The sequence below is a fragment of the Numida meleagris genome, chromosome 5 (genome assembly GCF_002078875.1).
Source record: "Numida meleagris isolate 19003 breed g44 Domestic line chromosome 5, NumMel1.0, whole genome shotgun sequence".
Classification (NCBI taxonomy): Eukaryota; Metazoa; Chordata; class Aves; order Galliformes; family Numididae; genus Numida; species Numida meleagris.
In genome coordinates, this window is record NC_034413.1 from 63,649,672 (window position 1) to 63,677,524 (window position 27,853).

A 27,853-nucleotide genomic window follows, 5' to 3' on the forward strand; every position below is an offset into this window, starting at 1 on the left:
CAAAGCACTAATGCCAAAATTTTTAATGGCCAATTCTTAGCCAGGTTACAGAACCTGTACTCCATCTTCATCTCTGTGACCTGACAGCTGCCTTCAATACTGCCACCATTCTCTTCTTCTTGAAATATTGTTCTTCCTCGATAATTCGATTTTCTCTCAGTTCTCCTCTAAACTATTTATTTATTCATCCTTTCTCCACAGAATTCTCATTTAAGCCTACAAATATGGTTACCTGATCTACGTCTCAATTATATCTGTCTCTGTTTTGATAAAACATAAAGTTTCTACTAGTCTTTTTGACTGCTTAAGGATAGGTAGTCACCTGATGTCAACCAAAAATTGATTAAGCACAGGTCTTCAATCCGTGTCTCTGAAAGCTCTCTTGCTATTGACACTCTCAGTCATCAGAGGAAAATATCAGTGTTCCCTGCCAGCATGCCTGACAACCTATCTCCGTGATTTGTGGTCTGCATAATAGCTCTAAAATTTGGATATCCTATTCGAACCTACTACAAGTCTCGTGCAGGTTTCATTATCTTCCATCTCAGGATAAAGTAAAATGCTTTTTCCCTTGCCTGCTTACCCATCTTACCCATTCTTCCTATTTCAGCTACTCATTAGGAGATGGCTTTCCCAGCTCACTTTTAGTGCATATGAAGAGGGTGGAGGGACTGAAGAGAATGGCGCATAACTTCTCTCATCTCTAGCTTCAGAGATCTTCAGAAGTTGTCTGTGCTTTTTCAATTCATTCTAAACAACCAGAGATTCTGATACTGCACTTGGGAATTCACTTGTAGCGTTTTCAAAATAAGATGCTTCACACTTTTTTCATGCTGCCTGTCTTGCTAAGAAAAATGCTAAGGTCAATATGAGCAATGCAAAGCCATCTCACACTATATCCCTTTCAAGTCACGCTTGAAATTTCCTTTGAACATGATGCTTATGACATAATATCAGCAGTCCTTAAATAATGTCACTGTTTTTTTATTTGGGTTCTAAGTTTGCTATCTGGACTCTCCCTTTGCTCTTCCTACGGTGTCTTTCAGTAAGGGTTTGTCATCTCTGAGGAGTTACTTACAGTGGTTGACAAAATCCTTTGCAGGGATCTTTCTGAACAAGAATATTTCAGTAGAAAACTTTAATAAGTTGTTTTATTAGATCTACAGTAATCACTATTGCTTGCACAACATTTGTGCAAAGGATGGGACACCTTTAGCATCTATATATTCCACTTTGTATGCAGCTTTTCTGTAATATTGAACACATGAGCTTTTTTGTATTAGACTGTAGCTCTTTTGTTTGAGAGTCAGTTGGGGCTATTTAAAATGAACCATGAAATATACCTGCTTTTTTTCTTCTGCTTTCTGTTTTTGTCTGAGCAAACTGTGCCTACATTGTAGCAAAAATATTTATTAAGACATACAGCTCTCCTACAAAGGAGAAATTATAGCTTAAATGCACAAAAGACATATGGTTTTACTATATTCTTTTGTTTGAATGACCTTTCAGAGAGAAACTCCAGGGTCATCCTTGTGGGAACTTTCAGGCAAAAGTGATGTCACCAGAAATCATTTTAATGGACCTTCATCTTCACATCCTATTGATTTATCTGCTACATGTGAAAGGAAATCAATAAGTAGAATCATTTTCATATATTTTAAACATCTAGGTGAGCCAGAATATATTGTATACTGCAGACACAAATCATTAGGAAAAAAAAAATTGACATTGGCTTTGAAAACACTTATTTATTTATATTAAAAAAATGTGGTTTCCTTGTTTTATCTAGCACCTGTTGATTGATGTATTTGGATTGAAGGTGTGTTTCATCCAATGGCTGTAGAAATGCCATTTTATGTAAAACAGAGTTTAGAATACTGAGATTTTCCAAGCTAGAAGGCAAGATCTCAGATAAACCAGTATAGATTCATTGATGTTTGCTGCAGAAGATCTCAACTGATTTATCCACTGCTTTTAAATTAGAAACATCATCTCATAAACAGCTAATAGAATGAAAATAGCTCTGAGATAATTAATTCAGCTAACCTAATTTAGAAACATACTTTTTTTTTTTTTTACCATGGATTGTTTAGAGGGAATAATACGAAATATTTCTAATATGTTAGATGTATTTCCCATTCACCTCCACTCAGCCACTTTAGTGGCATTGTATTCACATTATAAAAGGGAACTGCAGAATGTAATAGGTCATTAATTATCCCATAAACTCATTTAAGACAAAGGTGTAAATTAAAAGTTTGACATCTTTTATTTGCATTGTGAGTGCTTCAACTCTGCTTTTATTTCTTCTCTCTAGTGCTAGTTTTCATCTAGTAACTGATGGGAGTAATGCTCTGAGAAATACCTGAGCCACTGCTTTTCCAGGTAAATTCTAATACCTTATAAGAAGAAATATACTATTAGTACTGTATGGGAAATTCAAGCTAAATGTTAACTTTTTATGTTTCTGTGTTTCACTGGCACAGGCTCCCAGAGAGGTGGTGGAGTCCCTGTCCCTGGATGTGTTCAGGAACTGTGGAGGGACATGGTTAGTGGGCATGGTGGGGGTGGGTTGATGGTTGGACTTGGTGGTCTCAGAGGTCTTTTCCAACCTTGATTATTCTGTAATTCTGAAAATAGTGTTTTGTAGCTGAGAATTGCTCTATCAAATAGTGTTACTGTGCTCTTTGTATCCATTGTAGTTTCCGTAGAAATAAACAAGAAGCATTACTTTCAGAGCAACCTACGTATAATATGTCATTATTCTATATTTTTAAGCATTACTATTTTGTGTGCTAGGGAAGCCATAGATAAATGAATAAGCATGAGATATCCAATGGTTTCAAAAAATTCAAAGCAGAACTCTTATCCAAGAGATTTTTTCTTACGGACAGGTAAATTTAAGTGCATGCTTCTCTGACTGGGCTTTTCTGGCAGGACTTTCCTGCAGCCTTTTACATTCTCTATGCTCAGAAAATAGAAGCTGTAACCACCCACTTCTGCAATCATGCTTGGCTCCAGATAGTATCTTTCCCCTTAGCTACTTGCCAAATTAAAATCTTTCCATGGCTCCTCACAAACACTGACCTCCTCATTAGTTTCCAGCTGTGGCTGCTTATTCTGAATAATGGTATGGCTCTGCAACTAAAGGATAAGAAAAGGATAAAGACAGGGCTTGCTTCCAGTCTCTCTGTAAAGGAAAACATGTTATTGATACTTATTAGTCTAAGTTTACTGTCTTAGCTTAGAATACTTTCATGAACAGCCTTAGTCTCTTGTGACCTAATCTGTACCATCAGTATTTGTTTAATTATTGGGGTAGAAGACTATTGAAACTTTTTTTTGATGAAAATTCCAAACAAGGTCAATTCTTAAGTCAAAATAAATTGTCGTACGCAGAGAAGGAAATTATAAAATTCTCTTTCTTTGTATTTGCTATTTATCTGTGACCTTAATCAGCCTCATACAATCTTAACTGTCTATTGACTTGTGAAGAAAACTTTTAGGGACAAATCAGTTTTCTAATAATCTGAAAACTGAATGCCAGAGAAATAGATTTGGAATCCAGATTCATGTAAGGACCTCTTAGAAGTAAAAGCTTACCATATTCCATTAACAGTGAAAATCAAGTTGAAAAATTCTAATGTGAGGTAACTGCAAAGATTTTCTGCAATAGTCCACCACCAAGATAATGAGCCTTCAAATGTGAGGATGATCAACCATATGCTTAAGTCAGTAGAACTCTGATTTACTGTGGCTGAGGCTTTGGAAGCACATATTTTCTTTCTCTTGGTTTTTTAGACTGAGGGAAGAATAAATGTTTAGTTTATGTAATCTGCTGCTGCAGGATGGTTTAAAAGTGATTTGTAACACATGACCAAAATAGAGTAGCTGGTGCAGCTGTGTACTCCATGGGGGCAAGGTGAGTTCCAGTGAGCTCTGGAGAATGATATACATGGTCAGATTTTGCTGTGATATTGAAAACCACAGGTAAAGTATATGTGAAGACTGGTACACAAACTAAAAAGCAAAACTGAGCAGCCTGCTCCCCTTCTCTTTGGTCTTTTGTAAAATGACTACTAGCACTCTAGTCTGAGCAGAATAGTACACAAGGGAGTTATGTTTTGAAGCACATTTAGTTCTAGAGAAGAATATCTGCCAAAGTATAGACGGGATAGCAAAGCAGATCAAATACATAGAGCTACGGTTTGATTCAGCTGAAAAGGAAAGTAAGGCCTCTCCTTGTCTGCCTGAGTTAAAATCAGGAGAAGAGGCAAAATGCTCTTTTTTATGTGTTTTCCACTCTTGAAATTCAAAGACTTTGAAAAAAAGTGGAAGAATAGTGTAACTGCAGACATTTAATACTTGTTGGGATGAAGGAAGAGCCAGAAGTGACCTAAAGAGAATAACTTCCCAGCAGTTATGTGAGAGGCCCATGATGATCCCAAGGTACTTCAGGAGAAAAAATAAAAATCACTTGCATATGCTGCAATGGCTTTAGACAACATGATATTTAGAATAATATACTACAAATTTATATTGTAAAAAAGAGAGAAATATCTCAGCTGGGGTTCTGCCCAGTATACTCATGCTAATCATAAAAATGATTAGCTTGTGTTTCTTCAGAGCTGGAACAGATGTGTGGAGTATGACTGACACCCCTTCTATACTATTATCACAGGCAGATAGCTATCAGAAAGTCAATCTCTTCCTGTCTTTGCAGTGTGTCTCCAGGCTGTGATGGCACTGACATGAGGTATATTTTAAGCTGCCTGTAGGTTCCAGAATGAATGAGAAATTTAATATGGGAGAACGTTCCCTGATAAAAGAGACTTATTTACCATGCCCACTCTGGGATATCTTCCAAAAGGAATAGATAAAAAGCAAGAGATAATACAAAGAAATAGATGGTTTATTCAAATGTGATATTATCCATTATAGGAAAGATATTTCCCTCATTGCAGGACAGAAAACTGAAAGAAAGGGATGGAAATGCTATGTGCCCTGCTAAGCAGAATTTGGAGCAAGAAGAAATGATTTAAGGATTTATAGAGATAGCGCTAATGGCCATGAGGATCATGAGAAATCCAGAAAGAATTAGGACGGACGTATAATCCAATCTGTCGTATGTTTGCAGCAGAAACAATCCTTTATTAGGTCTTTTCAGCATTACCATATATCACCAAAAAATCTACACTATTAAAGTCATGGTGGAGACGTCTCAAAGCTCTTCTTTAAGTTGAACAAATACATATAGGCCTACCTGCAGTCACTGATAAAGTAAGCAACCTTATTAACACTAGGGCAGTTGCTTATCCTGGCCATTGGCCACCACCTCTAATGAGAAAAACACATACAGCCTGAGTAAGCTTCTGCTCCACTCCATTCTGATGGATCACTACCATTCCTTGGGTCTAGGAGCTTCCCAAGATGCTCACACACCTGAAAACAGATCTAGGAAAATGTCAAACAGCGGTGACAAATGATATGCAAAATCATATCAATGCTTATCAGTGAAAACTAGAGAGCTGTTACCTTTGGGACACGAATAGGTTCAGTGATGGGTGACAGGTGAAGGGTTAGTTATTCTGTATCTTTGTGTTACCAAAAATGTCATCAAAACTTTGGCTGTTATCGCAAATATGCTGAATTTACTACTGTGAGTTTAGTACCAGAAATGTAATACAGATCACATGATCTTGTTTTCCAGCCAGTCCACTTAGGAATGCACATAAAAATATCACATTAAAAGGAGTCTAATGCCTCAGATCTTTACAAATGTCCAACAAGTAACAGTTTGAGAGTAAGGAAAACCATTATGCATAAAATATCATAAATATAGGTAGCATTATTCAAAGAACATATTTATGTATTTTGAATGTTTGAATCTTACAGCTTACCATGAAATATTCTCTTTCCTTAGTTTCAGAGAAGAGGCATATAGCTGGTGAAGTTGCAGATGTAAGTATGTTTTCCTGTTTGAATGTCTTAAGCAATTGTTTTTCATTAAAGAGACCAGTTATGAAAAGAAGCAGTTTGTCAGTGCTTTGTCAAGCAACAACAAAGATTGTGCTGAAGTTGATATTAGGCCCATAGGGATTGTGTGGAGACTTTCCCTTCAGCAAATAGAGCATCTCTCAGAGAGGTACGTGCATACTACGTACTACAAATACAGATGACCTGATTGATAAAAGATGTGTATTCTTGGGAGCACTGAAATCTGAAGGGGTACAGACTTTTTTTTTTGTGAGCTTCATTAAGTTGAATCTCTAGTGTAGTCTTAACCATTTCATTGCAGGGACAGGTAGGGGAGAAAACTTGTTTATAAAACAGTAGTAACGAAGGTCGCAGTATATACTGCCCTTTTCATGAGTTAAAAAGAAAACTTAGATGAGTGAAATTGTTGGGAAGCAAGGAATGAACGTTATTATGAGCAAAGAGACTGCAACTGTCTGCTTTTAGATAGAAACAAAGAATAGGTTCATCATTTTTCCCTGTGGCAATTTAATTCATAATTTGCATTGTTCAGGTAGAAGCATATTAATGACAAATTACAAAAAGCAAGTCATTGTAATGCAGCAAATAGCGAATTCCGTTGTTATAATGTATCAGTGATTCTCAGTCAAGGAGAAATGACATTGCCTTTGCCATGCTTAAGGAGAAATTCTCAGCACAGCCTGAAAACTGGTGATAGTTAAAGATATTCTGTATTCTTAAAACTCACATCCTCACTTAGGTAGCTCATGCCGACTGCTCCTGTAAGCCAGGCCTCTAAGTAAAAATCAGATTCATAAAGGACAAGCCCTTTTTTTTCCATGTTATGCTGGTTGTTTTCTTCATTTGTAAGCACATATATTTTATTTTATATAATTTGAAATCCAATTATTCTGGCCATCCATCTCCAAAGTCAGACAGCAACGATTTACCATAAGACTAGTAACAATGACAGCAGAAACATTTTATTTTAGCTACTGGGATATTTTCCCCCCCCCAAATTTTATTGCTCTGTGTCCTATATATGTATGTATTTCAGAAAAATAATATTGGCTGCTTTATGTTTCTAGAAAATCTGTTTTAAATTGATTTGTTAAAAGAACCAATGCTATTTCTCTGTGTTTTTCCTTCTGGCACAACATCTTATGGCATTCCATTAAACATTAGTATTTAGTATGCATCATTTAATGCAAATATTGCTACTTAGGTGGTTGGACATGTTTTTAAGAAAGCATATATCAAAATGAAATCTGCAGCTCTCCAGCTGTTGCATTGAATTATCTCAAGAAATAGAACACAGTGAAATATATTTTTCATAGCTTTGAAATTTATTTTTAAAATTCATTGGCATCATCCCAGAAATGTGTTTTTGGTTTTTTTTTTAAAACTTTTGTTTTATAAGAACTATCTCTGTGTTCAACATAACTTGTCCACACTTCAGCAAGTGTACCACTTAATGGAAAGGGACATGTTTGGAGAAAGAGGGGACTTTTGGTACAAGAGCTGATAGTACTTTAAAAGGTGACCTTGAAACCTCCGCTATAAAGCACCAGATAGTGCTTTATAGATAAGTATACCATGGATTATTTCCTGGTTATTACTTTTATTTCTAAAATGGCTTATTATTTAAATTTCTGGGTCAAGCTTCTCATAGATCATCTAACTGTTGAACTTACATACACACAGATAAAACATAATCACTCTTCTAGAAGAAAAATGTCCACTCAGCGTCTTTAGCACTACTTACTTATCCTGGTAGTGGTTTCCAGAATGAATCATATTTACTTTATCCCAGACTATTTGGATCAAACATTGGGTCTATAAGCACCAGTTCAGGCATGGTCTGCAGCCTATTCCGTATTAAAAAAAATTAAAAATTGTTTATTTTCCTCAAAGACTGATCTGCCATCCTGACTTTGCACATAACCATTTCCAGAGCAGCAAGTCCAGTCCACCATAAAGTAAAAAGCTCATAGGATACAATCCAGTAACTCACAGCTGAGAAGTCTCAGGGTGAGTGATTTGAAAAGGGACAACATGTATAGTTGGTTAGCATTGCAAAGCAGGTACCTTTAAGCAATTCAAACATAAGTGGCTTGCCTGTCCTTCATTTCATAGAAAATACCTAGTCTTATTCCAAAATAATTCCTCATAATATATTTCATTATTCATTTTCTGTGCAAAATTGCAACCTTTTTAAAACAGTAGAATTGCCGTTGCATAATTTAAATTCAGATGCTTGTTGACATGGCTGTCCATTTTTAATATGTTCTTGGGAATGCTCTTTAAAATGCCCTTTGTTTTAAAAAATTCACCTGGAAAATTTTCAAGGCAGATCAATTTTTGTAAACAAAGTTATTAAGAGCTAAACATAAGGTTTATAATGGAATTTGACTGAACTGGAAAGGATTTGTGCCGATAATAAATTACAAAAGCTGCAACATAGCTCTAGAGCGGAGGGGGGAAAAAAAAAGCTTTTCTGATGAGCTGAAAATAACAGCTTTGCCACCAAGTTAGACTTAAATATCACAAAAGGAAAAAGCTGTCTGTACTACCAGACAATTTTTGTTGAGGGTCCTCAGGGAATACTTATAAAAGGCATGTCAAATGAAAATAGCTTCTTCAAAAAGGAAGAAGTGCTTCAGAGGAAAGAAGAGAGGGAAAATAAGAAAGAGGGCACAAATGCCCTTTTCATCCATGGCAGCAAATAGGAGAGTCCTGGGACTCTGGGCTCAATTCTTACTTATTTTTTAGGGAGGGCAGAGGGAAGCTAATCATACAGAGATAGAAAAGGCAAACCTTTTTCTCCCCACACCCCAAAGTACTATAATATAATTGTCTTATCAGATCAGTTTCTAGCTGGATACTAATAGAAAGGCAAAAACAGTGAAGTACAGATGAGAAAGTAAGAGGACATTGACTGGAAATGATATTTCTCTCTGTGTCTGTGTGACAGAAGGAAATGCACTGGAGGTGTAGGATAAAGATGAATTAATTGCATTTATCAAGTTTTGAACTGAATCAACACAGTACTAAAGTACCAAAAAAGAAAAAAAAAAGACTTTTTTTATAGGAAAGGTTGTTTCCATATGACAGGCTAACCAGATAGCAATATAATTGCCCGAATTACAGGAAAAGATATATTTCTGATTCTAAATAAAATGGACATTACCTGTAAGTATTTAATTAGTGGGCTATTGCCAGATGGAGACCTTCCCAGAAGATTTTTCAAAGGATTGGATTGTTCTATGGGGGATTATTAAAAATATGCACTTTTCTTCTCATCTAGAGAGTCTGAAGTATATTGAAAACATTATTAAATCTCAAGCACTTTTGAAGCTCTATATTTGTCATAAATTATGTGATGAATGATGCACAGAGCCTTGCTGCCCAGAGAAAACTCTGACGTGAAGTAAGTATACCTTGCAAGCATTCAGCCCAGCAGTATTGTTGGGAGACCCTCATGGAGTGCGTATGTGTGCTGAGCAGAGAGCACTGAGAAGAAATAAATGTAGTTCAGCTTTTTATTAAGGAAACAAGTATTTTAATATTATTCCCATATATGGGCCTGATAACCAGAAGACTTTCTTATCAATTTTATCAGTATCACAAGAATCAGCCAAACTTTGCTTACAGATTGCAGTAATGCCCTCAGCTTGCATACTGAGCCTTTGATGGGATACGGTCATTTTATACACATTCCCTACTTATGCTTTGGCCTTTACTACTTCCCTGCAAGCTGGTTTTGAGAGATGTATCCTTGAGCCTTCCTTGTGTCTTATGGCTGGGAGCAGACTGGCCCTGCAGCACTTGATCTGCAGAAAAGGCTGCAAAGGTAAAACCAGTCTGAGCCTCTTGCTTCAAAAGCAGCACAGTGTAAATGCCACAGCTATTGTATGCCTCATCCAAAGACAGACTGTGAAATATGGATCCTTCACATTCAATGATGGAATCACTCCTTAAAAATAAGCATTTGTAATTAGCTTTTTTTAATAACAACCTCACTTGTATAAGGGCTGCTCCAAAAGTAATTCCTCCTATTTTATGGTGTTGGCCCACAACATCAGAGTTGGTGGTATGGCTGCAGAGGTTGAACCTTCTCACCTGTATTCCCTTACATTTAGTTGTCATGTGACAGATGGCAGCAGGGGGCACTCTGACAGAATAGTGTCTGACATGAAAGTGCATATGAAGCAAAGGTGTGTCATTGAACTCCTCCGTTTGGAAAAAATGGCACCCACTGACATTCATTGACATTTGCTAAACATTTATGGAGACCAAGCAGGGATGTGAGCACTGTGAGGTGGTGGGTGGTGCGTTTCAGCAGTGGCAGCATGAAAGCCAAGCCATGTTCTGGACAGCCGTGCACAGCTGTCATGCCATGAGATGAAGAGCATCTTGACCAGCTCATTGGCGCAAACTGACAATTGCAACCAGGGAACTGTGTACGGAACTTAATATCATCTTAATTGTGTTGGAAATGATGGTGGCAATGTTGGAATATCACAGTTTGTTCTGGGTGGGTCCCACAAATGCTCGCACAGGAAAACCTTGTGCAAGTTTGTCAGGACATACTGAACAAACACAAGGCTGAATGTGACAGTTTCCTGGATTGTATCGTTAGTAGTGATGTAACGTGATGTCACCACTACAAGGTGGAGTCAAAACAGCAGCACGGAGTAGCAACATGTGAATTCCCCATCAAAGGATACATTCGAGACTCAGTCCTCTATGGGCAAAGTGACGTGCACTGTCTCTTGGGATAGGAAAAGGGTGATCCTTCTGGATTTCCTGGATCCCAGACAAACAATCAACTGTGATCACTGTATTGTGATGTTGACTAAGCTGAAGGCTCAAACTTTTAGAGTCAGGCCAGAGAAGACAACGTTCCTCTCGCAACACAATAATGCCAAGCCCCATGCCAGTTTGAAGACTGTGGAGCACATTGCCACTCTTGGCTGGACTGTCCTACTACAAACTGTATGGTCCAAATTTGGTGGACAAATGAGAGATGAATTGCATGGGCAACATTTTTCTAGCAATTACACTGTCGTAGCTGCTGCGAAACAGTGGGACACCTCAGCTGATGCAGATTTTTACAAGTATGCAGGCTCTTGTTCTACCTATTTATCTGTGAAAAGCTCTGCACCTACCAAATGGCAAATAGGTTGCTGCTGCAACTCAGTCAAGATTGCACTCATGTATAAAGAAAGCAGTGAGACACATGGGGAAGAAAATGCAGAAATTTCTGCACTCATTCTCCTCCCACTGTTTGGATGTACAAGTTGTACTTGCTTTCCATAGCTGTCCATAGGATTCAAGGTTTTGGTTTTGCCCATGGAGGCAGTCAGTAATTTTCCACCACTCAGTACAGCTCTGTTGATACACGAAATATGGAAAAGCTGGTGTCAGCCAGTCCAATAACATGAAATCTTGATCACAGAGAAAACCTCGAGAGAGTCACCTTTTATTGTTCTGCAAGAAAGAAACCTCTGAGCATGATCTATGGCCAGGAAAGTCAAAAGAAATATTCCTGTTGTGTACAGGGACTAGGAAACAATTTGCTCTTCCAATAAGGTCAGGATCTCTCTCGTAACACCAGATGAAGTTGGTATCAAAGAGGTTGCACAAGCCTTAAGCGGAATAAATACTTCACTTACATGTAAGAGCGAAAATCAGATCTGTTGTCTGATGTTCCTGTAGAAAGTGCTTCATGCATTAGAATCTGCCAGCCTTTATTAAGTGTATTTGATTTCACCCTTAAGCTAAGTATTGATGTCTTGCATAAGGCATACAGTGATATACACAGAAGATAGGTCAACAGGCCAGAAAGGAATGCAGCCTGTGCAGCAAATCAGTGGTGGGCTTTAGTTCTTCAGGGCATAGGATGATGCCAGATATTTTGCTTGCCTAACTTCTTCTCTTGCAGTTTAGGGTTGTGTGGCAATTTGCCATTTCTCCAACTACAGATGTCCCATATAAATGTTGTTGATTCAAATCCTTTAATGCTCACTATCCTGGACTTCTAAAATCAATATATTTTAATATCATAGAAAGGAAGATCAAACCTTTAGATGAAAACTACTTTTCAACCTTTTTTTCCTCCTAACCAATATGCATTTTCAAACAGCTAAAATTCTGGGATAGGCTTCTCAACTTCTTAGATCCTTCTCAGATTCCCTCACAGTGTCTGCTTGAAAAATAGTTTTCCTTTAATCTGCCTCGAAATAATATGTACATACATAAGCTGTACATACATTTGTATACATGTGTGCATATGCATTATATTTTTTACAAATAGCTCTAAAAACCCTACGCTAATATCTCATACTAGATTCTACTCTAGGTATTTTCTAATACCCAATAACAATTGAAATGAATAAGGATAGTGCATTTATGGTACTGCTAATGGCCATTTACAGGCCCTTATTGTGTGAACAGCAACCTGAAGAATTTTTCTGCCATGTGTCCTTGGTTTTGACAGGACTACACAATATATTTAGTGTAAATCTGTGGGAGTTTAGCCCCGATTCTTTAATTCCTCCTTTCAGCTTTCTCCTTTATCAGCTGCGTCACTTCTTGCTCCTAGGTGGTAAGGAATTTGTGCGCATTTTCTCTCCATTGTCCCTTTGCATTTCAGATGCCCAGATCAAAAATCATCGTTTGACACCATGCACTTTAGACCATACCACTTTAAAAAAAATCCAAGTGTTAGGGTTTTGTGATTTTTTGTTGTCGGTGTTCCACATCATTACATCATGTAAGGTACGGGCAGATAAAGAGTTAATTCCCCGGTTACTGCAAACTACCTTTTTTGGTGTGGCCCTCTGAGGGGGAGGGGAGGAGGTGCACGCCCCAGGGGTCTTTGCGTTAGAGGGGGTGGTGAAGCCACGTGGGAGACGCGGGGTCTGTTCTTCCCAGCCCGGCGGAGAAAGCACGTGGTCCTCCTGCATTTTACTGTGTAAGATTTTCGGCCTGTAAACCCTCTATCATAATTCTACTAGCCTCATTTTGATATATTTAGTAAAATTAGTTGTTCCTCCTCAGATCGGTGCCGCTGTTTTTGTGTTAGATCCGTCTACGGGTCCCCCTCTTCCCAGGTTGCGGCTCCGCGGCTTCTCTGCCGCTTTAGCCGCCGGACCGCCCGGGGGCTGGCTCTTATCGCCGGCAATTTTTTTTTTTTTCTTCCTCTTTTCTCGTTTTTTTTTTTGTCTTTTGGGCCTGTCCCCCTTGTCACGGACGCAGACACTTAGACAATACCGTGACACCAAGGTAATTGAAAAAGTGTATTTCCCAGTACACTTGCAGGAGAATAATAAATGAATGGCTTTTCAGAAAATAAATTGCCTCTTGAATAATTTGGATTTTGAAACCTGATTTAGACTGGTATCAGGCACAGTACTTTAAATAACAGATTTGAACAGTTGCTCTCCCTTGAGCTCCAAATATTGATTTTTCTTCTTTTTTCTTTCTTTTTTCTTTTTTTTTTAAGGAATCTGGAAACAAGGGTGGCAAGATTAGATCCTTTTGCATGGTTTCATTCCTGCAGCATCCACAGTGTAGAGCAATCATTCCTATGCAGAGGCTGTGAGTGCAGTGCACGACTAGAGATAGGATTCAGAGAAGAACAATTCCTTTTCTCCCAGGAGTAGGGAGGTAGCTGATTTCTAAACACGTGGTTAAATGGCTAGGTCCTTGTTACAGATATCTGCACACTTGTGAATCAATTGCTCGATTTTAGTGTTGCAGCTGCATGATACGCAATGTAGGGCTGAGTGAGCTCCTGGTGGCTGAGAATCTGGACCTTAACATAAGATTCCTAGAGAGCGACCTCACCTGCTGGAATTTTATTACCTTTTAAAGACTACTATTAATAAGACTATAAAGTCTATTAAAGACTCTCAATACCCAGGTTTTATGCATCTATTACTGCTTAACACTCAGAAATGTGGGAAAGTCATTTTTACAGCTATGCACACCTCAGGGAAGAAATTAACCGCTAGCTTCATTTTAATCAATATGTGTAAGTAGCTCTTTTACTCAAATCATAATATCCATCTAAATATGCAAACCAAGCATGGCTTCTATTTGCATGGAGTAGTTGTAGGCTCAGGGACTAATACAGCTTTTATTCACAATCGTATTTATTTTATTTTGAATCAGCTATTGCCTTATATCCCACCACGTTTGGATTACCTAGACGCAAATACATGAGGATAATACCAGAATTGCAAAGTGAATTCACTGTGGTTATCTCTCTTGATAATGGATTAAACTAAAGAATTTTCTAGCCTGTCTTCATATTTTAAAAGTATAAATTTTAGGAGTGGGATTCAGCTATATTTTATTTAAGCTGTGATGATTTTCAATCAGTAGTTAATCTTCCAATTACCAGATTTAGTTAAAATTATAACCATCTAAAAGCACATGTAGTACAATTAGAGCCATTTGAGAATTATTGCAAAGACAGTAATAAATTATTCTGTGTCCACTTAGAATGGTGTACAAAATAATGGGATTAATTTTCAGCAAATGGGATTTAGGTTAGGCTTTAGAAAAAGCTTTGTAATGCTGAAGATAGTCAAACAGTGAAAAGTCCTCTGGACTCTATCTCCAGTGACGCCCAGAGCTTAAATGACCATTTGTTCTTAGTTGTTTAGGTATGGCCCAGCCTTCCTTAAGGGATGGAACCCTACACCTCCAGAAATTCTTTTCAAGCCATGCCCAGTTCTTTTGTATTTTTATTTTGAATTGGCAGTACTGTTGCCTTCAGTTTTTTACAGCTGTTTTTTAAAAGATGTTTTAGAAAGGTTCGTTATGCTGTTACTTTATTAAGCCTTTTCTCCAAATTTATATCTCTTTGTGACCAGCAACAGATTTCTGAGACCAAGGTATGTGATGTTTTGGTTTCATTTATATGGAGATTTTGAGATTGTTTTGAGATTTCAGCTTATCTTTTGGTCATTTACTTAGCTAAATGGAAAGAATATGAAGAGATTTTCAATTCGTTAAGTTTACATTGTGTTCACTCAGAATCTTTCTGCTGATACCAAGAGCTTCGCAGTGAGAGCACTTGGGAGTGACTAAAATACTTAACGTGTTACTGATAAAGAAAGGCATTTGTTTTTCAGAGCATCACTTTCCAGGTTGCTTATTGCTTATATTCCCCCGGCAGTTTTTTTCACAATAATATATTGTCCTATCGCTTCTCTTCTCTTAAATGGATATTACAGTGTTAGAAATGTGTTATAGAACAGAAGAAGCAGAGAAAAAAGAAATGGTTTCTTCTTTGTTATATTGTGGTTCTTTGGCAGTTGTCTGAAGGCTTTTCAGGTTTTGCATTGTGTAAGCTGTTCTGAAGAAAACAGGACTTGGTAAGCTTTCTTTTGTGCAGCTCTGATAATGCATCTATTCACTGCAGTCACCAATTTGTGCCAAAATTGGGAGCAATAAAAAGCTTCCCTTTCATAGGACAATAGGTAAGAGTAGGGTTATATTAGTATGCAAAGTGCTTTCCATTTATTCGTTACACACTTTCTGAGATTTGTGCCTCGAGGGACACTTTTGTGTTCAGGCCGGGAGAAAACTCAGATACTTAAAAGGTATGCAAATTCTTTATGAAATATTCTCAAAACACCAAATGATTTCAAAAGTATCTCGTGGTATATTAGAAGCCTGTAACTATGGGATTATACTATGTCTATAACAGGAAGTAGTGGAGACTTCAAGTAAGCTTTTATTTATTTATTTATTTTTAATTAGAATTTTAAATACCTTCTGTATAAATAAGCTACTTATAATTAAATCTAGAATCTCCCAGGGGCTGTAGTTTACCAGCACATTCATCTAGACCATTATAAACACGCAGAGACATTCAAAGGCTGATAGTGACGCATTTCCATATTGCTGGTGCACTACCAAAATCGGGTTAGAAAAAGAAATATGACAAGCTGTTGTAATTATAGTTAGAACATTGCTGGCAATTTTTAAAAATAATGAATGGAATCAGAGGCTAAAAAAAACCCAACATATAATAATCACAGCTGAATTAGGCTGCATAAGTCTACTCCAAGGCCTAAAAGAGTTTCAGGTGCTGTGGAACAGACTCTTGCTGTACACATTTTGGATTCAGTACAGAGAAGCACATCTGAACCTGGCCCATGGCATCACTTAGCCCACATTTTTTTGCCTCTTTGCTGTGCTGTATTTTGGTGCTTTGGTGTCACTGAACCGAATTGCGCTTAAATTTTCTTTGATCCTGAAAGACCCTCAGCTACAAAAATACCAAAATACTGTTGTTAGAGGTATGTTCATAACGAATTGGGTATAATTGCATTACTTGAGTGATAAGAAACATGACTTTTCAAAGTAGTATAGATTGCATTACAGGAAATGATCTGGGAAAGATCTATCAATCTCCTCATATATTTTTATGCTTTTTTTGTCCTGTGTGAGTACACAAGCAGGACGAATCAAAATATGGAAGACCAGGAGGCCAGCACAGCGTGCTTAATTGCCTACATGAAGGGTAACAAGCTTCTCCTCCAGTTTCATGCTAGCCAGTTGGAAACCACTGAGGAGCGTGAGAGCCCCAACGTCGTCTCAGTGGATGTTCCAGGTAAGTTACTGAAGTCATAAATAATGTCCTGGTGCTTTTCTATCACACCTCTACTATTTTCAGATCAAATGACATTTCTCTGTGCCCAAATGAGCCTGATAATCTTGAGAATCCTTCATTCCTTGTGCTCTGCCGCTGGTTGGACATTTCCCAATGGGGAATTGGGTTCCCAAGTAGCTGAGCCCAGAGACATCACAGTACATTCTGATCTTATGTTTCCCATAGAGATGTCATCTTGCCTATTTCTTGCAAGATTTTAGCAGTGCTCCTCAATGCTTTGTCATCTTCCAAAAGACAATTTCCTATTTTTTCTCCTCCTTGAGTTTTCTGGTTTTATCATTTTCCTCTTTAATCTCCACATTTCTCAGTCCACAGCAGCACAGATCCATGCATTTTTTTCCTTGGTGAAACCCTGAAATAGGTTTTCTTTTTTCTAAATGAAAATTTTTTTGTTAGTAGAGAAATATGGAACAAAGCAAAATAAGAATAATAATAATTGAGGCCATTTTCACAGACATGCACTTTTGTAGGGTAATACATCCCTCACTGGGGGAAACGACAGAGAAAAATGCATACTGATCCATACAGCATGACCCCAGCTTACAAGAAAATAACTTCTGTGACATTAAAGAAAATTATTTCAAGGAATCTTTACTTGTTATCGATTTTACCCTGGGCAAGGTTAGTCTTTTTTAAGACCAGGCCATGCTAAACAAGAAACCAGAAAACTCGTCAGAGTTACATGGGACAGACTTTTAAAGCCAGTGTTTACCATCTCACATTAAATCCTGCATAGTGCAAAAAAGTAAAACTTTGACATCAGCTAAATATGTATGAAGCAGCATGCTATCTTTCTTGATGTGAATTGAGTAACTTCAAAATCACGAGGATAATCTCAACTGACATGCAAATTATGCAGCCCGAACAGAGGAAAAAGCTACTCCTTCATATCTTCTTGGAAAATGCAATTTGGTCTTCTGTAACTGGGGTTTTCCAAGAGAAATTTCTCAAAATGACTAATATCTCTGGTAGAAAATTATATCAGTATTATGTATAGAGCACAAAGGATGCTTGGAGTAATGTGATTCTGCTAAAAATGACTTTCTGCATACAGGAGAAGGGTAGATTATGCCATCTAGTTAAGCCTTTTAATATTTCAGTGTGAAGCAGTATATTAAATTTCTACATTCTGCTTAAAACTGAATGAATTTATATCTGCAGGTTTGTAAACGCCCAAGGTAGTGTTTTAAATGAAACAGTGACATTTTGGAATGGGGTGAAATTTTAAAATCCTGTCAAAAGAAAATTCTCAGTTCTTATAATTATGTTTTGCCCTGTAAAACCTTGCAATTTTGCCATGAAGCTAGAAAGACAGTGCTCATTCCCTTTTAAATTTTTTTTAAAGGATAGACTTTGCTAATCCTAAAGCTTTAATAACAGTGTAAAGGATGACTTGAAATGGCTCGTAGACCCATCCCTGCACTTCTTTGGAATGGAGCTTCTTCCGAATCCATACAGATGAGCTGGACCTTAAGACTTTTTTTGTTTTGTTTTGTTTAAATGAGTAAAAGGATTATTGCATGAGACATGAGGTTGAAGACCAAGTGCCTGTGGGATTCTCTCTGTTTTACCTGAGTTAATTAGCTACAGTACACATTTGTCAAAGAGCAGGTAGATACCCTTTGCCAAGAATTTAACAACATTAACAAATTAGAAGATAATAGGGTTACATTGCTTTCTTCCAGGTTATTGTTCTTGCTTAATATTTAATGATAGAAATGTAAGATCCAAAGAGGATGCATATTGCATTATCATGTCTCCCTTACATAAGCAACTGACAAGCAAAACAAGGGCAGGCAGCTCTCTGGAAGCCACCACTGCCCCTTTGCACCCCTTTCAGCACCACTGCTCCACTTAAAAACAGGAAAAGCCAGGACAGCTGATGTGCTGCATTCTTAAAATCACTGCAAAGTAGGAAAAAAAAATCTTTTCAGCTTCTTTCGCGGTGCACATCTCTGATTTCACTACATCCAGTAGCAGATGTGCAAATGAATATTGCATCAAAACCTTAAGAACTTTTTAATTTTTAAGTTTTTCTGCATTCTTTCTTTAAATGTTTTTTCTCCAATTAAGTATTCTAGATGAGCTGGCAGCTACTGCGTACTGCAGTAATTAATTGGGATATAAGGTATTTGATGTGGATTTTGGTGATAATTACATGCTTCATCACAGAATTTCAGAGAGGAATGCTTCACTAATTTATGAAATTTGAGGCAGAACTGGGCTATCTTAATTCACTGGGCAGCACCAAAAGCTGCAGCACATGGCCCTGGTACCACGCTGAACCATGCTTTTCCTTGCACTATACCTCTGCAGCCAATAGGGTGATGCTTCTCCAAGGCTGTGCTGCACAGAGCAGAACTCAGCATAAGCGAGATGAGGGTCATGTCTACAAAGAAATTTAGATTGAATATAAGGAAAACATTTTTTACAATAAGGGTGGTGAGGCACTGGAACCAGTTGCCCAGAGAGATAGTGGATGTCCTCTCCCTGGAGACGCTCAAGATCAGGCTGTACAGGGCTGATTGAGCTGTACATGTCTCTGCTCATTGCAGGGGGGTTGGACCAGATGGCCTTTTAAGGTCCCTTCCAACTCAAATGAGTCTATGATTAGTGATTCTTGATACATGAAGATTCATTATGTAGACAAGAAAATGTTATGGTAAATGCCCTCAAAGAGGAATCCTGAAAACAACTCTGAAATGCATGGGAGTAGGTTAACAAGTGCTTTGTAGTAGCTTTATATATGACCAAAGAGCACAGAATCACCAAGGTTATAAAAGACCTCTAAAGATCATCCAGTCCAACTGTCCAACTATCACCAATATTTCCCTCTAAACCATGTCCCTCAGTACAACATCTAAACGTTTCTTGAACACCTCCAGGGATGGTCACTTCACCACCTCCCTGGGCAGCCTGTGCCAGTGCCTGACCACCCTCTTGGAGAAGTAACATCAATCTCCCCTGGTGCAACTTGAGGCCCTTCCCTCTCATCCTATCACTAGTTAAATGGGAGAAGAGGCTGACCCCACCTCGCCAGAACATCCCTTCAAATAGCTGAAGAGAGCAATAAGGTTACCCCTGAGCCTCTTCTTCTCCAGACTGAACAATCCCAGCTCCCTCAGCTGCTCCTCATAAGGACTGTGCTCCAGACCCCTCACCAGCTTTGTTGCCCTTCTCTGGACATGCTCCAGGGCCTCAATGTCTTTCTCGTAACAAGGGGCTCAAAACTGAACACAGTACTTGAGGTGAGGCCTCCTTAGGGCTGAGTACAGGATGATAATCACTTCCCTGCTCCTGTTGGCAACACTATTTCTGACACAAGCCAGGATGCCATAGGCCTTCTGGCCACCTGGGAAGAAGTACCATGTGCAATGATTTTTTTATGAGGAGCCTCACTTCTTTCAGGTCTGATGAGGTTTCTACCTTTTGAAAACTAAAATAAAACTGAGATAGGAAGATCTCTAAAAAAAATTGCATCCTTATTACCTTTCATGGACAGTTTTTGCTACATGCACAAAATTGCAATATAAATTCTTCCACAGAGTGATTCTGATTTATACTGGCGGAGGAGTGAGAAGAATCAGGCATGACAGTGGGCCACTGACATACAGTGCTCATTTCTTCCACGCAGAGAGAACTTCAAAGTGCTCATAATAAAAATCCAGCTCCCTTTTCACAGATCAGTGCTTTGATTTACTACCTCAAGCATCCTGGATAAACCCGGGATGGTGATTACAATGGACGTGGTCCTTCTCTGTCATAGGCCTGGTTGATATCCTCTTTCTTGCTATTTGTCCTCAGGAGGGTTTGGGAACTGTTCTGCATTCTCCAGCAAAAATCTCTTTTGTCAGTGTTAGCATTGCAGCTTCTTTAAACGATTCTCCGTCACTAAAAACCACTTTCAGGGCAGATGCCAAGCAGGTATGTATCCCACGTGACTATTATCTGTTTATTCTACTGAGAGATGTTAAGGAATGGAGAAAGGACAGACATTACTGCAGTAAATGTGTATGAACAATGGATTCTGGGGCAAAAAAAAAATTACCACTGGGATAACTACATGGAGTTAAGAAACTGAGACATTGCAATAGAGCATTTCAGTTGCACCCTTACCCACAGCTTACTGATAGATTTGCCCTTTGTCTGTGTGGACAGGCACTACATTCATATTTCTGCCTGGCTCATGTGAAAGTCATTAGTTGATATGTGTCATTCGCTCACTGTGCACTGAAACGTGCTGGAAACTGAGATTGACATTGGCTTTTCTGAAAGCCAGAATCTCTTGCAACCTCTCAGATTGAATTGGGAAGTATGGCAGTACAGTCATGTTGACTGGAATGACCTCTGCTTTGAAACAGAAAGAGGTAATTGGGTTTCCAGATTCAAAGCTGCATCTGACATCAGTTAGCTGCCAAATTTCATTAACTCTCACGTCCTGGGTTCCAGGGAGATTGACTGTACACTCCTTTATGTTTGGGAAAGCACTGAACCTCTGACATTCTTTGATAACCAAAGTTGTTGCTCACTTTTGTACATGGCCCAGATTTCTTCAAGTCAAGGCCATTACTCTAAGCTGTAAATAAATAAATAGATAAAAAGTACATGTATACAGGAGAGGTATAGGTCACTAAAAGATGTATACAAACACATAGATATAGACATATACTTATATGCATGCATGCATTAAAGAAATCCCTAGACCCTGGTCCCTTTGAAAGAGAAACCTCCTGTAGTTTGCTAGAGGCATACACTCACCACAGTGGTCACATCATGGAGCAATGATGCTCAGGTGCACCTATTCTGTTGCACAGAAAGAGCCAGAGGCACGGATGTTATAAAAATATGTTGAAAATATCCCTCAGTCGAAAAAGTTTGCACTGCAGATGGGTAGAGTTCTGCAAAACCTGTTACTGTCATTTTAATGAGGAACTTGTACCTGCTTAAAACAATCCTGGAGGTGTTTTACAATGGGGTGAGCAAATGCCCTTAAGCAGATTTGTCCATAATGAAAAGAGCAGTAACTGTGGTGTGACATTTACCACTCTGCCTTTCCAAGCGATGCTGAATTCTGTCAGGCATCTATTAGAATGAAGTGAACTGCCAGCTTCTCATGTACCAGACTTAAGGATGAACTCTGCTCATAATGTTAGCATAGCAAGGTCTTTTATCAACAGGAAAACATTTATCAGGCTTCTTATTACTAAGTGTTCCAATATAGGTTCTATTTCAATGATGGCTGCAAGGCTTTTTGCATAATGTATACATGAAAATATATTTTCTAGACTATAGCTCACACACCGTGTTTCCTTTGAAATTATGGAATAGAGGAATAAAGGCAATTTAGGGACTTAGGATCAAGAAGACTAATACCATCTTCAAAATCTTAATCACCATGTTTCTACCATCATTCATTGTCATCAAACTCAGGATTTGCGTATTTTATGAAGTACAGAATCTGAGTAAAGATTTAGCAAAGTGTGAGTGTTACCAAAGAAAATAATCAACATGTTTTTTTTATTATTATTATTTTTTTACTGCCTCTATCCACAGACATCTCTATTCCTGAAAGATTCTTGGTCTCCAGCAAGAGATATTCGCCACCAATGCTGGACATCTGTGGTCTCTGAGAACTGCTCAAGTTGACATGGAAATCAGGTGAGCAGAAAATGCGTCTTTGGAATTATTCAGAAAAGAAGTAGACAATTAAGGAAGGAACCTTAGTCCTCATTTACTACCCATGTGTAATTCTGGGGCAATATCTAAAATTTATGGTGTACGCTTGTGAACTTTGTAGCCTAAGAAGATTCACATTAGAAGGAAAGACAACTCCCACCATTGTGAAATGTGATAAGCAAGATCTCTGGATCTTTGGTTAACTTCTAACTTTCTCTTTCTTTTAATTAATGTAGTCATATTCTTGTCTCAAGAACTAATTTAATTCACCAATAATAATTTTAAAAAGCCAGATTGGTTGGGCACGCTGCATCACCTCACCATAGCTCCCAGCCTGTCACAGACCCACTCAACTTAAGTAGCTGGTTGAAACAGTAGATCTATAATTTGAGTGTTCCATTCATTTTATCAAAATCTTAGAAACTCAGCTGCATATGTTGCATACTCAGTTGTATACATGTTAGCAGCACAGAACTTGTTTTATATGATGGTTATTAATGTTTATTTATGGCAATAACTGCTTTTTCTTTTCCTTCTGTCATCTATTCTTCATTAAAGTTGTGATTCCACTTTTGAATTCCTGATTGTTCCTTACAGAAATATTTTGAAGGCTTGTGTAATCTAGAATATATCTGAAACAATCAAGCTAGTAAAAAACATGACAAGTAGCCTTTTTCTAGTAAATGCTGAACTGCATTACTTTTCTCCTTCTCCCTTTAAAATGCGAAAGATCTTCATACAAGAAAAAAGGTCAACTCGTAAGTTGGAAAAAAAGTATGCTTACAATTAAGATGTTCATTACAAATTCCATACACATTCTTTGTTCGCAGTGATTTTTTTTTTGCAGCTGTTCTTTGGGCAGTAATAGTAAATTAAGGTGTTTGTGACATTTCTTCATTCCTAACTTTGGATGAGAGTCATACCATATATTGCATTATAAATATTGACTTAACATTAAGTCCCATGCATGACTCTCATGTAGCAATGAAATAGACAGTATGATCATTACTCAATTTAATTTCAATATTTATTACCCTCGGTGGATACGAGTGTATTTGTTACATTTACAAAAAATGACCTCTGGATTTCAGAGATATGTATTATGTTGAGAAGATCTTGTGAGGAGTAAATAGCACCCTTCCCTTTCTCTCTCTGAATCCTCTATTTCTGCAGTCTTCCAATTGTGTCTCATATCTAAATTCAAATTATACTAATCTGAAGGAGATCCTGCTCGTGCCATGGTGTGAAACAAGAATACTTGTATAAATGCAATCAAAAAATGCAACCACGTGACTTGCCCTGTTGATATTCTGAGAAAAATGCTTCTGGTCCCCCAGGGCTTTGCTAGGCTTTCTGTGCTCCTTGCAGGTCTGCATGCCTGCTGCTCTGTAGCACTGAGGGTGCAATCCCGCCTCTTCCTGAAAGAGCATGTATGTGTGCTGGTTAGCTCCAGCTGGTTTTGCATTCTTCACACCTTTTCCCACTGAGGAAGGACTAGTACTATGCCCCCAAGTTCTTTCTTATTTTGTTTTCATAGTGATTTGGCATGATAAATATATACCTGGTGTCTACTTTATGCTATCTTACAAGCACCAGACAAACAGACAAAAAGATCCTTGTTCCATCTAAACAAGCAAACACCAGGAATCCAGAGACTAGTAATAAAAGAAACTTTATGGTTGAACATTCAGGAATTTATAACAATAACTGAAATAAAATGTTATTTCAGTAGATATGTCAACAGAACCCTTTAACTGCTTTTTTTTTTTTTTTTTTTTCTGTTCTAACTAATGCTGAAATGAAACCAGAAGAGTTTTCAGTGAGATGTGTAGAAGCTGCAAACATGAACAAGTTTTATTATTCAGAGAGAGGTGAGGCTCTGGCACAGCTGCCTAGAGATGCTGTGGGTGCCCCATCCCTGGAGGTGCTCAAGGCCAGGTTGGACGGGGCCCTTGGCAGCCTGAGCTGGTGGGTGGCAACCAGCCCATGGCAGGGGGTTGGGGCCGGCGGGCTTTATGATCCCCTTCAACCCAACCATTCTGTGATTCTATGATTTCCAAGTTAAGACACTCATCCATCGATGTTAGTGATGGCAACAAAGAAAAAATAAGCTGTTGATTTACTGAGATCTGAATACACAAGATAATGACTTTGAAGAGGGAAAATGAAAATATCAAAAGAATCCTTGATAAAAATCTGCATTTAAATCCCACTTAAATTAATCACAGTCTCGCTGTTTATCTTAATCACACAATCACTGAATGGTGGAGGATGAAAGGGACATCTGAAGATTATCTAGTCCAACCTCCCTGCCCAAGCAAGGTCCCCAAATTTGCCAATGTTCAAGGGCCTGACAAGGGCAAGTATCAGCTATGGGGACAGACTACAGGAGGTGCAGTCCATTTTTTGAATAATGTGTGCTTACTAAAATGGAGTAAAGATTTTCCTGAACAGAATTACTGGTTAAATGATCTACAAAAGAGGTGGGTTTTGAGAACAGAGAATTTGGATTTGATATCTCAAGATTATTTTAAACCAAATATTAGTAAGGTGGAAGTCAAGATGAATGGCAAGAGAAAGTTTCTGCACTAAATACAAAAACGAAGGAATAATTCTTGGAATAAATATGTATGGATACACTTCATAACTCTTGAGGCTTTTCAGCAGAAAACAAAAAAAACCTCATCTCACAGAAATCCGTGTTACAGACCATAATTTTATTCAATTCATAAATCCTTATACCAAAGATTTTTGCTTTCCCAATTATCCAGATATTCACTGCAAAGCAGACAATAAAGTATGTGGTAAATGCTTCTACTGATCTTATTTCACCATCCATGTGACAAAATGACATACATAAAAATCTTATATCAGTTTTTTTATTGATGTAAAAACAATGATACCTCAAAACATTATGCATGCTCATGGATGAGAGTCTAAAATCAAAACCCATAAAATGTGTTATCAGAGACTGTGTTTTCCATAAATGGCAGCTGTGCTCTCCTCCCATAATGTCAGTGCCAAAGCAAAGTGAGATAAGAGAATTCATTTGTCTTTGGCTTATTTTCTTAATAAATTATATAAAAACAAGTCATATATTTCTTGTTTTATAGAAATTGTTTTTAACACTTGATACTTACAAAATATCATTTTGGCCTAAAGCTCACCATGGATTCCTGAAATGAATCTATAGACTTACCTGTCTGTTAGACTGGATTCTTTTATTTTGATTCATAACATGGGTGTTGTAATTATCAGAGGACATTGTAAAGATGTGCAATACATTACCATCTAGTTACCATTTCTCTGAAGCAGTTACCATGAAACATAACATAAAAAGGCAATAAAGCAAAGACCTATAGTTCTAAATAACACATTCCTACTACATAGTCACGTGTGGAGATAAAAAGCATAGCTTTAATACGAAAAAAAAAGATGTATAGAATAAGAGAATGAGTGAGAAATATTTGTTAATGTAGTCTGAGAATAGTTAAAGAAAATCAGCTCCTCAGACTGAATGCCAAAATATAACTTCTCCAAATGAAGACTAAAATCCCTTCTGCTTTGTATTATGAGAATAGATTTTGAAACATATTCACGACTCTATTTTCCAGTACTACGCTAACATATGAAAACATAAACTTTGCTTAAAAGCTCCCAAATCCTTTTTTTTTTTTTCCTAATCAAATCTTATTTAATGGGAAACTGCTATAGTACATGCCTTCCAGACCTTCTACTAGTTTTGTTGCCCTGCTCTGGATGCTTTCAGGCATTTTCTCAGCCTTTCTATGTTGTGGATCCCAACACTGCATCCAATATTCAAGGTGAGATTGCACCAACGTTAGGTATGGTGAGAAAATCACCTTTTTTTGACTGGAATCACCTCTTTTGGCTGGTGTTATCAATCTAGAGAAATAACCAACTCCTTCCTCACTGAGGTCAAGAGTAAAACATCACTGAGCTCACTGCAGAGCTTAGCTAATCTCGCCATGGAGAGGGTCTAGTTCAAAGCAAGGAATCCTGCTATGCGTATACTGAATATGGTGTATATTCTGTATATGGTGTATATATGGTGTATATTCTATGTATATACTGCATATGGCGCAGGCATCATATTGCATTGGCGTGGTTTGCTGAAGGGGCTTGTTCCTGACAGCTCTTTACTTTCTTTACTGTTCTCCTTTTCAGCCTTTCTGACCTGGCTTTGACTCTTTTATGGACCCACTCTTTTTCATTCCTGGAGCAGCATACGGTTGTAAAAACACTGTGAGCTGGACAGGAACTGCATTAACAACAGTGACAGAATTATTGCATGGCTGTTCCATGAATGTCTTTTTTGATGTTTTCTAACAAAAAAAACTCACTTAAACTGAGTTTGTGTTGGCATTTCTAATGGGCTGAAGCAGTGGCATGTTGAAGAGGCCAGCCTTGATCTCAGATGCCATCTGAGCAGCACTTAAGTTGTGCACATCTGTAAGATCAAAGATGCATTTTTGCTTGTCAAGAAGTCTATCCAAAACCCATCTCAGGACTGATACAGCTTTAAAACAGCACCAAAGATTCTTTAAATTATGGTCATTTGGAGGAACTTGTAGAAATTACTTCTGGCTCTAGGGGTAAATAGAAACTAGTATAAATCTTGCTACTGTATTTTGTTATGAATTAGCTATTTTATTATCTAATTATCTGAAGATGGCATTTTTAATGTCTCATTTTCGTCCCTGTATTGCGGAGAAACTGTTTGAATGTCTGTGCTAGGAAGATACATGAATTTATCCTACACTTTCAACTTTAAGAGCAAAATTTTAGAAGTAGCCATCTTTTTCTTGCAATTCCTCTGTGAAAATCCTGGTGACAAAAGGGAGTGTGGCTCTTCAGCTCTAACTCCTAACAGCATAAAACATTGTGCTCTCCTAGGATGCACACTTACTTTTGATGAGGCCTGACCAAGATCAAGCCTTGGAAGAGTTCTCAGGTACATTAGTGAAAGTGATGAAGTAAGATTTATAAGGAACAGTAAATTCAATAGATCACTGGCATGATCCCTGGCCCTTGGTGAGATTTTCCATCTCCCCTGACTCCAGACATATTTCTCGCAAGATTTTTCTGGGAACAAGTCAATGTGGTGTGAAAGAAACAATGCAGAAAGACGTGGAGGATAGGACTTGAACAGATCTGCATAAGTTAGAATAAATTTTGTAGTTTTGATGAAATGCTTGATTTGGAAATCATAGTTAAGAACCCTCAGGCACAGCTTCTTTTTAATGATAGTTAGATCCCTAAAAATCTGTTTTAGAAAAAAAGTGACCTGGTAGTTACCACATACCTTTTCCAGCTATCGAACTAGAATACATTTGCAGTGTCATTTGGGAGAATTCTGTACAAAAATGGTCAGCAGAGCTGAGTTTTGTCACAGCACTCAACATTTCCTTCTCTTTTAAGCAATTAGTAAAAACAGTCAGAAATCTCCCTTTTCATTCCAGTTAGTCTGCACTGCAAGAATTT

At 37.9% G+C, this 27,853-nt stretch overlaps 2 long non-coding RNA genes across 9 annotated transcripts in view; both read left to right on the forward strand.

Annotated features, from left to right (window-relative positions):
* Positions 1-10,239, forward strand: part of LOC110400375 — a 104,908-nt gene extending 94,669 nt beyond the window's left edge. For all 3 annotated transcript variants that reach the window (XR_002439771.1, XR_002439773.1, XR_002439772.1), the window contains 4 exons: positions 2,318-2,385; positions 2,487-2,548; positions 5,924-5,961; positions 9,284-10,239. This is a non-coding gene — a long non-coding RNA (uncharacterized LOC110400375). The remainder of the gene's footprint in view (positions 1-2,317; positions 2,386-2,486; positions 2,549-5,923; positions 5,962-9,283) is intronic.
* LOC110400180 overlaps positions 12,918-27,853 on the forward strand; it is a 28,515-nt gene continuing 13,579 nt past the window's right edge. For 5 of the 6 annotated variants that reach the window (XR_002439684.1, XR_002439685.1, XR_002439687.1 and 2 more), the window contains exons 1-3: positions 12,918-12,955; positions 13,487-16,612; positions 22,226-22,330. This is a non-coding gene — a long non-coding RNA (uncharacterized LOC110400180). The remainder of the gene's footprint in view (positions 12,956-13,486; positions 16,613-22,225; positions 22,331-27,853) is intronic. The other variant, XR_002439688.1, reaches the window with a different exon arrangement.